This window comes from Hemicordylus capensis, chromosome 1 (assembly GCF_027244095.1).
Source record: "Hemicordylus capensis ecotype Gifberg chromosome 1, rHemCap1.1.pri, whole genome shotgun sequence".
Classification (NCBI taxonomy): Eukaryota; Metazoa; Chordata; class Lepidosauria; order Squamata; family Cordylidae; genus Hemicordylus; species Hemicordylus capensis.
Window position 1 is genome coordinate 328,217,623 of NC_069657.1, and position 15,402 is coordinate 328,233,024.

Below are 15,402 nucleotides of genomic sequence, written 5' to 3' on the forward strand. Positions count from 1 at the left end.
ACTGGCTTACAAAATCATAACCATGGAAATGCTGTTGCACAAGAGCCCTTAGAGTTCCAAGCACTCCCTGTGATCTGGAAGGGCTCTGCAAACTAGAAACACATCACTGTGAGTCAGCAACATGTTTTGAATTTTGCAGAGCCAAATAGAAAACAGCTTCTTAGGGACAATTTTTCAAAATTCTACATCTTGATCATTCCTCAATGGATCTGCATGAAATTTGGCAAGATGGTGTTGCTTGTCATCTAGTTACTCTGTAACAAGAATTAGGCAGATTGGATGACTGGTTTGGATTTTATGGCATACAGCATGTTGAGGGCTTATAATGATAGAATACAGTTCTTACATCTTACCTCAATTATTCAGGCACTACGCAGGTGCTACAGAGCTAGCTGGGATGCAGCTTCAGCGGAACAGGGAGAGATAGGGGCTCCTCTGCCCTTAAACCAGAGGTTGCCTAACCCAGGTTGGAAAATCATCTACGGGACGATCCCCAGTTTCAAGGATTAACCTCAGGTCATCAACTGGCTGTTTGGCATTATGTGCAAAGGCAGCCTGTGGCTTAAAAGCAGAGCACATGTGTTGCACATATGAAGTCTAAGGTCAATCTCTGGAAGCATCTCCAGGTAGAGCTGGGAAAAACTGCATGAAACCTTGGAGAGCTGCTGCCAGTCGCTGTAGACCAAGCCTGCACAACTTCGGCCATTCTGCTGATGTTGGATTGCAACTCCAATATACTTGATTATTAGCCACCGTGGCCGGGGATTATCGTCCAAAAGGAGCTGGAGGGCCAACGTTGTGGAGCCCTGGTGTGAACAACAGTACTGAGTTAGATGGACCGATGGTCTGACTCATTTCAAGGCAGCTTCCTATGGTTCTATTCAGATCTCACCCCCAGGGTGGTTTCCATTGCCTGGATCCTTCCAGAACACATCTGCATTCCTACACATCAGCATCTACTGTCCCAGTTTCCCTCTTAGATCTACTTTATTGCCCCAGGAGATTCCTGGCTCTTTGTCAACCTCCAGCTCCTGTATAGCTTTTAATGTACCTTCTAGAAATTTGTTACTAATTATTAATTATTATTATCATTATTATTATTGGTATCCCAGACCACCCATTAATAGTGATGGCCAAACCAATCACCCTTTCTTAGAAGATAACTGCCTAATGCCAATATTTTGTATCATCAAGATAAGCCTGTTTCTGGTCTGGCTGGAAAATAAAACACCCACTAATTTCAAATTAATTTAAAAGCAGTGCAAGGTGCTGCTGCTGCCAACTGAGTCTGCTGCTCCTGCAGCAGCCAACTGAGTCTGATGCTGCTAGTGTGCCTCCACCAACTAAGTTGCTCCATCTTTCCTGGGTGGTGGTGTTGCATAGCAAGCCCTTTCTGCTTTCTTTTCTACTTCTGAGATCAGCAAATAAATTTGAGGAGTGTGTATAGGTAGAAGGTGCAATTAAGGTATCACTTCCTGTTTTGAGCTTTGTTTGGGGGAGCTTTGTTTGCTTCTGTGTCTCTGAGCTGTTTAAGGACCAGCCAAACTAGCAGCTTTTAGATCTAGCTTTTACCCGAGTTATGGAAAAGGGATCTTGAGGTGGTAGAAACCAGAGAAATGTGTTGATTAGAGATGTGCAAACTGGCTTGAGGTTAGGTCAATTCGCCATCGAACTGGTCCAGGTCAAGGGCTCACCCTCGAGCCAGACTAGGTCCAGTTCAGCTCAACTTTGAGCCAACCCCCTCCCCCTCCCGCTCAAGGCTACTTTGGGGGCTCTAAACCTTTTTTTAAAAATGCATTGCCGTGGATCCGACAGCCTCGGGAGGTCCTGGTGCAGCCACGGGGGGTCTGCTTAGTCTTCCTCTCCTCCCACCAGCCTCCCCTTGTCTGGCAAGGGTTGTGTCAGCCCATTGTTAAGCTCTTCTGGCCCTTTTCCTGGTGGCAGTCATTTTGGAGGCCGCAGCACATTCTCCCTGGCCATTTGTGTAGCTGGGTCATTGCATGGCTGGTTTAAAAAAAGTTTAGAACCCTTGAACCGGCTCGAATTTGAGCTGGACTGGAGCAGGGTTTGGTGCCACGAAACTGAACATAGCCGGTTCGGTTTGAGTCTGGTTTGGACTCGAACTGAACTTGGCAAACCAGTTTTGTGAATACCCCTAATGTTGCTCTGTGGCTAAGGACTCGCCACCTGCTGAGGACACTAGAACCAGAGTGGCTACTAGCCAGGAAGTTGAAATTAATCCAATTCAGAGGCCCTAGAGTAAAACTAATGGCATAGCGGGGAAATGTTTGACTAACAAGCAGAAGGTTGCTGGTTCAAATCCCCGCTGGTACTATATTGGGCAGCAGTGATATAGGAAGATGCTGAAAGGCATAACCTCAAACTGCGAGGGAGGAGGCAAGAGTAAACCCTTCCTGTATTCTACCAAAAGAAAACCACAAGGATCTGTGGGTGCCAGGAGTCAAAATCAACTTGACGGCACATTTTACTTTACCTAGAATAAAACAACTAAAACTTGTACTATGGGTGCCCACCCAATTGTACGGCGCTGTGTTTTAACTCTGTTTTTATCATCATCTCCTTCCCTTAGAACATTAATGATTGGTGCTAATATAGTCCAGCATACTTTGGACAGGTTTCCTTTTTAAAGGGTTTTTTCACAGCTTGCATGTTTGCACGCAAAATAATGAAACTGCATTTTAAAATACAAATAATATAAAGCAGTCATTTGTTTGGTGGTTGGTTGGTTTGCATTGAGGGTGTGGCTATGGGGCAGGGCTGCTTGGGTGGGTGTGGCTATGTGGGATTGGCATGGCGAGTGTTTGTACTTCTGAGTTTGCAACTACACCACTGTTACCACTTCAGATTGCAAGCAGCAGCTCAGATCATAAATGCTCTTCTGTACAAAATGAAATAATATCTGCACAGAGAAAACAGCTGGGGATGGGGTTAGGTGCAGGAAAGCTGTTTCATGCATCCAGCACTGTGAGCCCCACCTGAAGTCTGAAGGGGTACAATCCAAAAATAGGTTTACCAACTTACCTACTGTTTGTGAAGACTAGAGTTGGATCTAAACCAAGAGACACTGGCCACTTTCAGGCATAATTAACACATGCAATTGGAATAGCTTCTGAAAATATATGGAGGCTGTTATATGTCATTCTAAATATTTAAAAGGGTATTTGGGGTATGAGTAGAAGGAAATTCAGATTAACAGTCCCCACATGTGATAAAGGGATGCCCTAAGAGGACATTGGGATGACATCTGCTGATGTCATGGAAAGCATGCTCTCGATACAACTCCTTACTTATCACATGTCCTGGCTGCATATCATCTGTACCTGTCCCACAATTATTTATTTAAAAACAAACATGTGTTGATCAAATGCACCCTATGCTAGCTCCCAGGCATAGCTTCCAAAACCAAATAATGAAAATTAAGTCTTTCTTTTTCCACTTCCTTCCCCAGAGTTCTGTATTTCCTCTGCAGCTCATTTTTAAAGATTATGTATTAACAGTCATATAATATATTTGTTCTAAACAAAGACAAAACTCTAAATAGACACCCTACATAAGCAAAATTAGGTTACATTGGTGACTCAGTCCAAGGCTGTTATGCTCCCTCAGCACACAGAGAAGTCATTCACACAACTGACAGTCCCTTTCTGCAGCAGGGAGGGAGGGCAGGGTTGAACCTACTCCCCCCGATGATCTATCGGCAAACTGGGCCACGGGGCTCACGTGCCCACACAATGAGTGCTGCCGTAAGCTACATAGCAGTCTGGAGGCCAGGAAAACTCATCCCGGCCTCCAGATATCCCACAATACACAGCGCTATGAGCACATTGCATTGGGGGAATCCCCCATGAGTCCAGCGCTCTAGCCGCCCGACTCTGTCTCTGCTCAGGCTGTGTGCAGCCCAAGCACACACAGGACCGTGGCCCTGGGGTTGAGGGTACAGCCACACCCTCTAAACCCAGTTAAGGGCCGGGGGGAAAAGCTGGGTGCTCCTGGTGCTGCACATGAGCAGCCCAACCCAGGCTGGGCTACCCTAGCCTGGGTTGGCTGATCATGTGCACAGCCTCAGTCATTTAAATAGTTCAGACACAGGCTTCAAGCAGGTAACAGTCCTTGTGGCAGGAGACAGCACTGCGTAGTCAAGAAGGTGCCCACTCTGCCCTCCCTCTCCTTCACTCCCTCTTTCCTTATAGGTATATTCGGTCTCATTCATTCTGTTTTGACAGGCAGCAGGGTGTGTGGCAGGGGGGTGTGGGGTGTAAGAAATGCTTTCTATGCACACTTGCTTGTTCAGATATAAAACTTCTGGTGATAACAGAAAATGCAGTGGAAGCTGCTCCTTTGAACTGTCTAAAACCTCTGACAATAGCTCAGCAGTTGGCGTGCTGAGACAGCTGCTTATTTACAGCACAGATTAGTCTCACTGATACCTGGCCCTCTGTTCCTCTTCCCACAATCGCCTGTTCTGTGCTCCCATTTCCCCCCATCGTATGCTAAGATCATAAACTCTTTAAAGCAGGAGCCATATTATTAATATTTGTGAGGGGGCCAGCAGAGGAGCAGCCGGATTCATGATTTGAGATCTCCCTGACGTGAAATACAGATTATGAATTTGCTATAGAACAGACTTTTCCCTGGGTTCCTAATTTGATCCTTTTTATATAACACGATATGGAAATTAAGCTATAAACTATTAAACCTCCTGCATAAAGAAGAAAACAATATCCATATTATTAGCACAGAGCAGGCTACTCCAGAATACAGCTAACAGATAACTTAAGCCGGCAAATATTTGACATGTATTTTCTGAAGCTCTTTTTTATTTCTTCTGTTTTTATTTCCTTTAAAGTCATCCTATTGTTCCTTCAAATGACAAAGCAACATTCTAGCTTTACACTGTCTTTCTTTCCACTTTGTATTTAAATAATGTATTTCATTTAAGCCACCTCAAACATAATAGAACCAAGTCCTGATAAAACTATTAGAAGAGGAGAATACACAAAACAGCACTGCAAAGTAACCTTCAAAAGCCACCATAAAAATCACAACTGAGGAATTAGAATTTTAAACATCAAAGTGCTGACAGTACTTTAATCATGGCAGCCAATAGAGTACCTTGGGTGGCGGGAGGGTAGAGTGAAAGAGAAGCGATGGTCTTTTCTATATTCTTTTATTTTGAAATGTAGAAATCCTTGCACTTCAACAGTCACCCAGGAAAGAAATGTAATTGTATTTCAAAAACACCTAAACAAATGTTAATCGGATGTGTCATTTTGATTTTGTTCTGTTAGCTTCTTGCCCTCCCACGTGCCATCTGATGCAGATCAAAAACCATGAGAGGTTTGCCAGTGCAGCAATCTTTCTTTTTTTCTTTCTTTTTTACATAGCCACTTTGGTTTGCTTCTGTTTTCCTTGTTTAAAATAAAGCATGCAATTTTCTCTGGAAAGTGACTCAAGTAGAGAGGAAAATGCAGTGACCTTAGCTCACAGCCCCTTTGCTCCAATGTATAATGCAGTTCTTTTCCAACTAATAATTGTCATGAAAAAGCGTTTGTATTAAAACCTTAATATTGCTAAAAAAAAAAAAATCCTATGCGGATAAAAACATATAATTTGTACATTCCAGTGCATCAAGCTGTCAGGCATGGATTTATTAGATTTACCTGCCTGTGACACACAGAGAACCACTTTCCTATTCTGCTGTTTTGCCATCTCACTTTAATGATGAGGACTGTTTCCATCATCTGATACTGTCTTCCAATTCCTCAAGAATTCTGTCAGTAACATTTATCTAAATGCAGAATTCCAGCAAGCAAATACAGTTTGAGTTAGGCTGAGTTTCCTTTGGGAGCTCAGCCTCCGAAACATTATTTTTCTCCATCCCTTCCTCCTGCCCAGGCACCTTCTTCAGCATTTCAATTACAATACAATTCCCAGCAGGACTTTGTAATCACTGTTAAGGTATCATCTTGACTCTAAAGAATAAGTACAGCTATACACAACAAAACAGCTCCCAGGGGTTGCAGACACCAGGGGGAATCTCCAAGTTCAGAAAAAAGCCACCAAAAAAGGCCACCAAAGCCACAAAGTACTTTGCAGTCAAAACGTGTGTAGAGACTATCATGAACACATTTCCTGTAATTATGATGGGGGCGGGGGGAAGAGCACAGCTTATTGAATTAGTAATTGGCCTACTGTGTCGGAGTTAACCTTTACTGATTCCAGATTTATAGAATTTTCTTTGAAGTTTGCCTGTTTACATTCTCTCTCTCTCTCTATATATATATATATGTGTGTGTGTGTGTGTGTGTGTTTGTGTGTGTGTCAGTAAGGTGGGACCACCAGTGCCTTGTTGCCTTTCACCTCAAAAGAGGAAAAGCAACAAGCCAACACTGTACACACTTAAAGCCTGATACGCACCCAGCCTAGTGCTCCAGGTGGCCACTTGGGTTACCTGCCACTAAGATCAGCCCTTCTGGCCAGTCACAGCTGAATAAGATGTCACATGGAGATGCAGTAAGGTTGTTAACAGATCCTGGCAGGGAGGAGAGTTGAACCTGGAGCACCAGGGCTGCAAAGCTGAAAGCACATCCCAACCATGCCTTTAAAAATTGATAAGTTGAAAATGAGCAGCTCGATGGCCTAGGTAGTAGAGAACTGAAAGACATTCCAGGCAGGGGGAGCTAGAACCACCCCCTCTTCTCTGAGAAACAACAGTAGGAAAAGGTTTGTGCTGGGAAGCACCAGTAGTGTAGTTGCGAATTTGGAAGTGTAGGCACTCTCCATGACAACAACCCCCATGGCTATGCCTAGTGCTGGTACTCTGTCCCTTCACATCCTTGGGAAGCACTAAGACAGGAGTTAGCTGAATGGGACCGAAGGGAGGGATGGAAGACAGCAGGTTCCTGTGGTAAGTTATAGACAGACTGTGGACAAGAGAACCTAAGGCCAAAGCTAGCAATGATCCCATTTTCACAGACATTTGGTAGATATTTCACTAACAAATAAAGGTACAATCCTTCTTTTGACGGAGGGCCAGTTCATTTATCACTGCCACTACTGGCTGACATACTGCTAAAAGTTCCATGCATGTGGTAAAGTAATGTGCACACAATTGCACAAGTACACTATTGCACAAATACACTGGTACATAATTGCACAAGTACACTTTTGCAAAAAATTCAAAAATGGCACAAACAGAGCAACTAATGGCCATGCTATCACCAAATTTTGCATTTGCACAATTTTTGCACTTGCATAACTGCGTGCTGACAATGTGCATAGAACTTTGTGGAATATATCAGCCACTGACTTTTATCACATTTTCAGTGTTAATGCACAAGGTTTGAAATGGCCGTACATATTTTCATATCTATTAAAAGCATGGCAGGCTGGGTGGCAGCAGCAGGTATGGAGCCAGTGCAACAGCTATAACAATGATGGGAGTTGTGAAACAAAACCTTCCAAAAGCCTTTCTGGCCCAATCCACAAATATTAATGCAAGAGCTCTGACTGCAAAGACAGATAATATTGGCTGACATACTGCATAAGAGTACAACAGTCTAGTCATGGGTATGCAACATTTGCACAAGTTGAGCAAATGCAAAATTTGTGCAAATTGCATTACACAGCAGTAAATCTATTTTTTCACAATATTTGTGCCAGTCACAAGGTGTAATGATTACACATAATTCAAAGCTTCCTATTTAATTTTTCTACTTTTTAATGCCTACAGGCACAATATCGATATTATAAATTCAGTATAGTCATTCAGATTGCACCTTTATAGCTGCCCTGTTTACCTAGAATATTTTTCATTGACAAGTTTTCAACCATTAGCCTGAATATTTTGTAACATTTGTCATCCACTCATCTCTCTCACACACACATATCATTTTGCACACTTCGGGCCTAGAGAAAATCTTAATGTTCCAGAAAATCGGTTCTAATCAGGGAAAGCAGAAGTGTAGATAGGAAAGAGTCAGGGGCAGTAAGAGTGTTGATTTCTTTTCTTTTCTTGTTGACTTACATGGACATTCCCATATAAATCTCCAGGGACTATATGTTGTAAAGTATTTTCCAAAGCTACTTTTATCTCAAAGCTAAATGTATTACAGCTCAACATTTGTTCCTTACAAAGGATAAGGATCGTAAATAGTTCAAGCACTGCAGTGCAGAAACGTACTCACAAAATGAATTTTAAAATCTAAGTCTTTGGGTAGTAGGCCTGTGTAGGCTCAAAATTATTGGACTCAATCCAAACTGACCTGACCCAACAGGGAAATTGTTGGGAGAAACCCACACGACACCCCGCCCCTGCTAAAAAAAACCCTGCCAGATAATGTTGGAAATCCAACCATTTTTTGACATTCAGTCAGAAACACACATACCCTGCCCTTCCCTTGCCATCCTGTGCCCTCCGTCCATCCCCTTCCCTTATCTGGACCCTGGGTGGGTGAAGGAGAAAGCAGGCACACTGTCTTCTTCACTCCCATTGAAGCATAGAAGCCATCCAAATTACTGCTTGCCTTTCTCAGCAGCTTCTACTTCAAAAGGTACCTCCCTCCTCCCTTTAAGCTCCTTAGTTCCCCAACGGGCACAGGGATTTGTGAGAACCATCGTTCTTGTAAGGGATGCGGCCATGGCTGCATGCCATAAAAATAACTACACACCCAAAAATAATTTAAAATTGTCCCTGTTAACTAGTAAATGGTTTTTATTCTCAAATTTGCTTAGATGTCAAGGCAATGTGGATGAAGAGTCCTAGGCCAACAAAGTCAATGACAGAGGTACAAAAATACTTAGAATTTAACAATCTTCTCTCCTGGTTTTCATTTAGAATCCCAGAAAGAAAGCCAAGGTACATTGCGTGCCCACTGAGTGCGGACATTTTCTAGTTTTTTAGTATGATGTCCTTCACACAGTCATCCAAGTGCGTGGATGCATATTCTGTTATCTTTTGAAACTAATAAAAATCAGCCACTAAGGAAATGTAGTTACATCAATCAAAACAGTATAGTGGCTCAAAACCTGTGAAGCTCACCATGAGCTACAGCATGCATAAGGAAAATCTCACTAGGCGGAACTCATGAACCATGTAATCCTCCACACAAAAGCTGAAAAGATCAATTTCTGAATAAAGTAACATTTCATAGGACATGTTTAAGGCAAGTGAACAATATGACATTGAAAAGAACATAAAGATATCACAGGACGGCATGAGGCACAATCGGAATGAGCCAGGCAATGTTTCACTCTTCTTCAAGTCGCATCATTGATTGCAATGGGAACATTAAGCCCATCATTAAGCCCATCATCATTAAGCCCATCATTATAAGGCCTGGCGTTGTCAGCATCATGCCAATATTACTCACAAATTCTCTGCAGCTGATTAGAGACATGCAACACAATACTTTGCATAGTTCTTCAGAAACAAACCCCATTGAGTTCAAGCGGTAGCCCAGGTAAGTGCCTATAGGATTGCAACTTGAATGTGTTCTTTTAACAAATACGAATACATATATTTATATATGAATGTCCCTTTGGATTGAGTGAAATATTGGGAGGGGGGATATGAACATCTATGCATGCAGAGAAAGTACTAGATCAGGGATTCTCAACGTGTGGGTCTCCAGATGTAATTGGACTTCAACTCCCATAATTCCCATCCAAAGGCCACTGGGGCTGGGGATTATGGGAGTTGAAGTCTAATAACATCTGGGGACCCAAACGTTGAGAAACCCTGTACTAGATGATTGATTGGTTGTTTGATTGGTTGATTGATTTCACAGACCATGCAACTTCATCATAGGTGTTATAACTCCTACCAGAGCCAGAGAAGAAAGGGGTAGTTCACTGGGGTGAATCCTTGACTGTAAGGGATTCACAGTAAACTGCCACCATCCACTTTATTTTGATGTGGGGAAAACTCTGGATGCTTCTGAGTATCAGTTGCAAGGGAGTAACAGTAGAAGAGAGGGCATGCCCTCAACTCCTGCCTGTGGCTTCCAGTGGCATCTGGTGGGCCACTGTGTGAAACAGGATGCTGGACTAGATGGGCCTTGGGCCTGATCCAGCAGAGCTGTTCTTATGTTCATCTAACTGAATGGGTCCATATCTTATTACTCAAAGGCAGGGTTCTTCCTCCTGTCTCCTGCTTTCCTCAGCTGTTTCTGAGCTAGCTGCTTCCTCAGGGAACCCTTGGGACAAACAAACATAACAAAGCTTTTTCTTCTTCTGCTGGAGGCTCTGAGTGTACAGGTAGTTCCTGCCCAGTACTCTGGATTGGTCCTTCTGTTTTGTTTTCCCCAGGGTTTCCCCCTTATTAGGAAAGGCCCACCCTCCCAGCAGCTGTTCTAAGTAAGGCCTAGTCCTCCCTCAAATCCCTCCCATCACTACAATAGGTTCCTTTGTTGCCCAGAGTAGAGAAATAATGATGGTCTGGAAAAATAGCTTTATGAGGAAATTGTGAAGGAACTGTGTTACAGTCCTGAGTAGAATCACAGATCTGGAGAGGAGATTGTAGACCAATCCCTTTCTCACTGCAGGAAATCCAGAGCTAGAGCCAGTAGTGGAGCCCGGACAGCAGCGGCCTGTGTCTGGTCGCCACGGTGGCACCATTTGCCCCACCCCCTACGTCAGCTGCCAGACGTGGGGGTTAGCTACACCCCCACATCTGACATCAGATGCAGGGGGCATGGTCTGGCTCCCGAACAGGGCCACATGATTCTGGCCAGCTCGGCTTTCCCAGTGCAGCTGAGCGGCTCTCCCTGTCTTAAAGGCAGGGAGCGGCTCTCCTAGCCATGCTGCAAATGCAGCACTGGTCATCTAACTCCTGAACGGGGCCATCACTGCATTCGCAGCACAGCCAGAAGTGGCTCTCCCTCCAGGGAGAGCTATTCCTGGCTGCACTGAGAATGCAGCGCTGGCCATTTAACTCCTGAACAGGGCCACGCGGCTCCGTTCTGGAGCTAAACCAACACACACACACCCTGCGTCTGTCATCAGACACGGGGGGGTTGGGGTCGCGAGGCGCAGCCCCTGAGAGGTGGTGATGTCAGCACTTGTATAAAGTGGTTACCAAAGTAGATCAATAATGAGACAGTTCATATATTAACGAATCTGGTAGTTCTTTATACATTTGGTGGCCACAGACAAATCTATGAGCATATTCACTATGCATACAAAAATATAATTAATTAATATTGTGGCGTATCCTCTGCACAAGCCTCACAAACTCTGGGCATACAGGCCACAGAAGGATCGGGAGGAGGTTCTAAGCACCCTGTTCTTCCTCCATCTGTGAGGAAGAAGGAATGCCTTGCTCCTTCCCAGGTGCCCATACAGGCCCGTACCCTCCAGCTGCACTGACCTCCTCATCTCTGGCTTCAAGCCCATTTTGTATGTTCTCAGGGTCAGCCACCATCCTTCTTAGCCCCTCGCCTGGAAGTCATATCCCCACCTAGGAAGGCATAATGTTCCCTTCCCTTTCCCAGAAATCATACTTGTTTGGAACAGTTTTGTTGTGGGGCTCTTAGGAGGATGTTGGTACTATTGCTTTCAGAAGGAGTGCTGACATGGCATAGCATTTAAAGGGATTAAAATGCCCTTTCCATAGCAGAGGCAGGCAGAGAGTTCAAAAAAGGCACGATCAAGCTTGGCATACCCCCTTCAAGATTTTGGCCAATGGCAGCCTCTCTGGTGATATGCAGACCCCTTGCCCACAGTCTGGCAATGCAAGTGCTATGGACTTGCTGGAGTCAGCCTCAGCTAACCACGGTTGGACCAACGTCTGCAATGCAATTTATGGTTTGAAATTGAAACTGCAGGTTCATCAACCTCCGGTTTCGTGTTACATGCAAATACGGCCATTGTGTTTCACATAACTTATTACCCACAACAGGGACCTTGTCTAGAGAATTTCCACAGTGACCAATACTGGAACAAATTGTGAGCAAGACCAACACATGCACAACATAATAACTTTGTGATCAGGCCTAGGTGCTAGCACTCCTAAGGAGCAGTGATGGCTTGTGAAAGATGGTGATCATGCTAGTTCAGGGAGATGGCCTGCCCCAACTGATCACTTAGCACTAAGGGTTGTGGGTCTACAGGTTTCATAGTTAGTACAAATATGTTACTTTGTTTGTTGTAACACATTTCTGTACCACCCCATACGTAAGTCCCTGGGCAGTACACAATCTAAAAACACAATTAAAGCATTAACACAATTAAAACAGTTTAAAGTACAGATAAAAATTCTAAAATTTTACTATAGACTACAAGGACAACTTTTCAGAATGACAGACAGGGGGGAAAAACCACCACAGCAAATAGCCACATTTTACGGTTATTTAGTTTCTACTGATGGGAATAACGCTCCACCTTAATAGCGTATATCTAAAGCTTTTAGCCCAAATATATTCCTAGTGTGTTATTCCCCACCTGCTGAGGGAGAAATTAAATGCAAACAAAGAGGCATAAAGGAGAAGAAACTAATACAAGACACCCAGAGTGCCGAGAGAGTGTAAGAAGATGTAGAAGAGATTGAAAGGAAGGAAAAGCACTTATAGATCTAGTTCTGCAAAGGTCATTGAGCAAAGAGTCCATTAACATAAGAGTCATTATAATATAAAATGGCACTTTGCTATTAGCACATATGTCCAAACTATCACTGGAATAGGAGAGCAGCGGAGAAAATGAACTATTGTGCTTCTCTGAGCTTCATTTTATACCTCTGTGATACATTCAAACTAAATACATCCTGTATGCCTTTGAACCTATTTCAGTTTTTAAAAGATAGACACTCCTATCTAATGTTGTATTTCCTTGATCCTTTGTTTATTCATATGTATATTGGGAACTCTGGATATTAAGTAGGCATTAACCAATTTAGGTAACACAGTGAGGTGCTTCACACAATTGCTGTGAAGCACCTCAATGTGGTCGCAGGGAGAGCGAGCTTAGCCCACTTTCCCCGCAGATGAGCAGCCACTCGTAGCTGGGCGGCCGGATTGGCTACCCATATGCCTGCTGGCTCCATCACAGGGCCAGCGGGGGGTGTGGGGATCGGGGGCCGTGTGGCCCCCGGAAGTTCCAGGATGCCCCGCGCAAGCATGCAGGGCATCCTGGAGAGACCTCCAAGCCTGGGAGACTGGCTGCAGCCTCCCGGTCAGGGGTCTACTTTTGTGTCTCCACACACCACAATGACACACAAGCAACCAAATGAGTTAATGGAGAGCTATTTGTGCAGGGAGAGAGCAACTGTCCCTATTCAGCCCAGCAGCATCTCTCCTCTGCCTGGTGGTGATGAGTATCTGAAAAGGGTTCAGATGATGAGCCCTTTTGGGACAATGGACTATTTTTTCATATATTTTGTGAAACCACTTTGAGAACTTTGTGTGCCAAGTGTATGCAAATATTTTAATAATAACAAAATAATAAATGTGACTATACATCTGTGTTAACTGAATATAAATCTACCCTGCTAAATCGGGGTGCTGGGCTATAGTTTCCAACCAGTTAGGATACTTTCACAAGAAGAGCCCCTGGTGGCGCAGTGGTAAAACTGCCGCCCTGTAACCAGAAGGTTACAAGTTCGATCCTGACCAGGGGCTCAAGGTTGACTCAGCCTTCCATCCTTCCGAGGTCGGTAAAATGAGTACCCAGAATGTTGGGGGCAATATGCTAAAAATCATTGTAAACCGCTTAGAGAGCTCCGGCTATAGAGCGGTATATAAATGTAAGTGCTATTGCTATTGCTATTGCTAAGAAAAATGCCTTCTTTGTAATATTTTTGTATTGAACTTGAGGATGTCTTTAAGACATGATATGAAGTAGCAAATAGTCACTCAGGCTATTCACACGCACGGAGGAAACCGGTCTGGGTTAACCCGCTTAATTGCCCACTTAAAATGTTAGCCAGATTAATTGCTCCCCCCCACTTAAATGAGGTTAGCGGAGTGAGCGCTCCACTAACCCTGTTTAGTTGATTGTGAGTCGCAACGGCGTGGCTCTTACTAGATTTCCCTTCACAAGCATCCCGAACTGGGTCAAGCTGGTTTGACCCTGTTCAAGGGCATGAACTGAACTGCCCCACCAGTTCTAACAAACCACTTAGCAGACCAGTGGTTCAATTTGAATTGGTTTCAAATTTCAACCAAACTGCCACTGGCAGTTCCATGCACATCTCTACTCCAAAGTGTCCTTTAGGAAATGTTGTGTTTTCAGAACAAAAATGTGAAAACATTAACATTTTTGAACATACATAATGCAAGTCATCGTAACATAAAATGCACAAAAGCTATTTAAGGCTAGGGACAGTTCTCAAGTGAAATGAAGTTGGAATGATAAGCATCATTTTTATGGAATTTACATTAGGCACTCATTTCTTCTCGCAAGTTTAAAGTGATGCACACTGGGTCGAAAAACACCAACTTCAGGTATATACTGATGGGATCTGAGCTGTCGGTGACTGACCAGGAGAGGGATCTTGGGGTCGTGGTGGACAGCTCGTTGAAAGTGTTGACTCAATGTGCAGCAGCTGCGAAAAAGGCCAATTCTATGCTAGGGATCATTAGGAAGGGGATTGAAGATAAAACTGCTAATATTATAATGCCCTTATACAAAACTATGGTGCAGCCACACCTGGAGTACTGCGTACAGTTCTGGTCACCACATCTAAAAAAAAGGACATTGTAGAACTGGAAAAGGTGCAGAAGAGGGCAACCAAGATGATTGGGGCCTAGAACACCTTTCTTAAGAGGCAAGGCTACAACACCTGGGGCTTTTTAGTTTAGAAAAAAGACGACTGCAGGGAGACATGATAGAGGTCTATAAAATCATGCATGGTGTGGAGAAAGTGGATAGAGAGAAATTCTTCTCTCACACACACAACACTAGAACCAGGGGTCATCCCATGAAATTTATTGCCAAGAAATTTAGGTCCAAAAAACGGAAGTACTTTTTGCATAATCAACTTGTGGAATTCTCTGCCACAAGATGTGGTGTTGGCTACTAGTTTGGATGGCTTTAAGAAGGGTTTGGATCACTTCATGGAGGAGAGGTCTATCAACGACTCCTAGTCTGAGGGCTACAGGCCACCTCCAGCCTCAGAGGCAGGATACCTCTGAATACCAGTTGCAGGGGAGTAACAGCAGAAGAGAGGGCATGCCCTCACCTCTTGCCTGTGGGCTCCTCAGAGGCATCTGGTGGGCCACTGTGTGAAACAGGATGCTGGACTCGATGGGCCTTGGGCCTGATCCAGCAGGGATGTTCTTATGTTCATGTTTCCAATTCCATTTCTGGGTAAATAAATTTTGTAGGTTTTTGAATCATTATAGAAACCTGCACAGCTTATGTACACGGATGTGTGCATATTGGGGC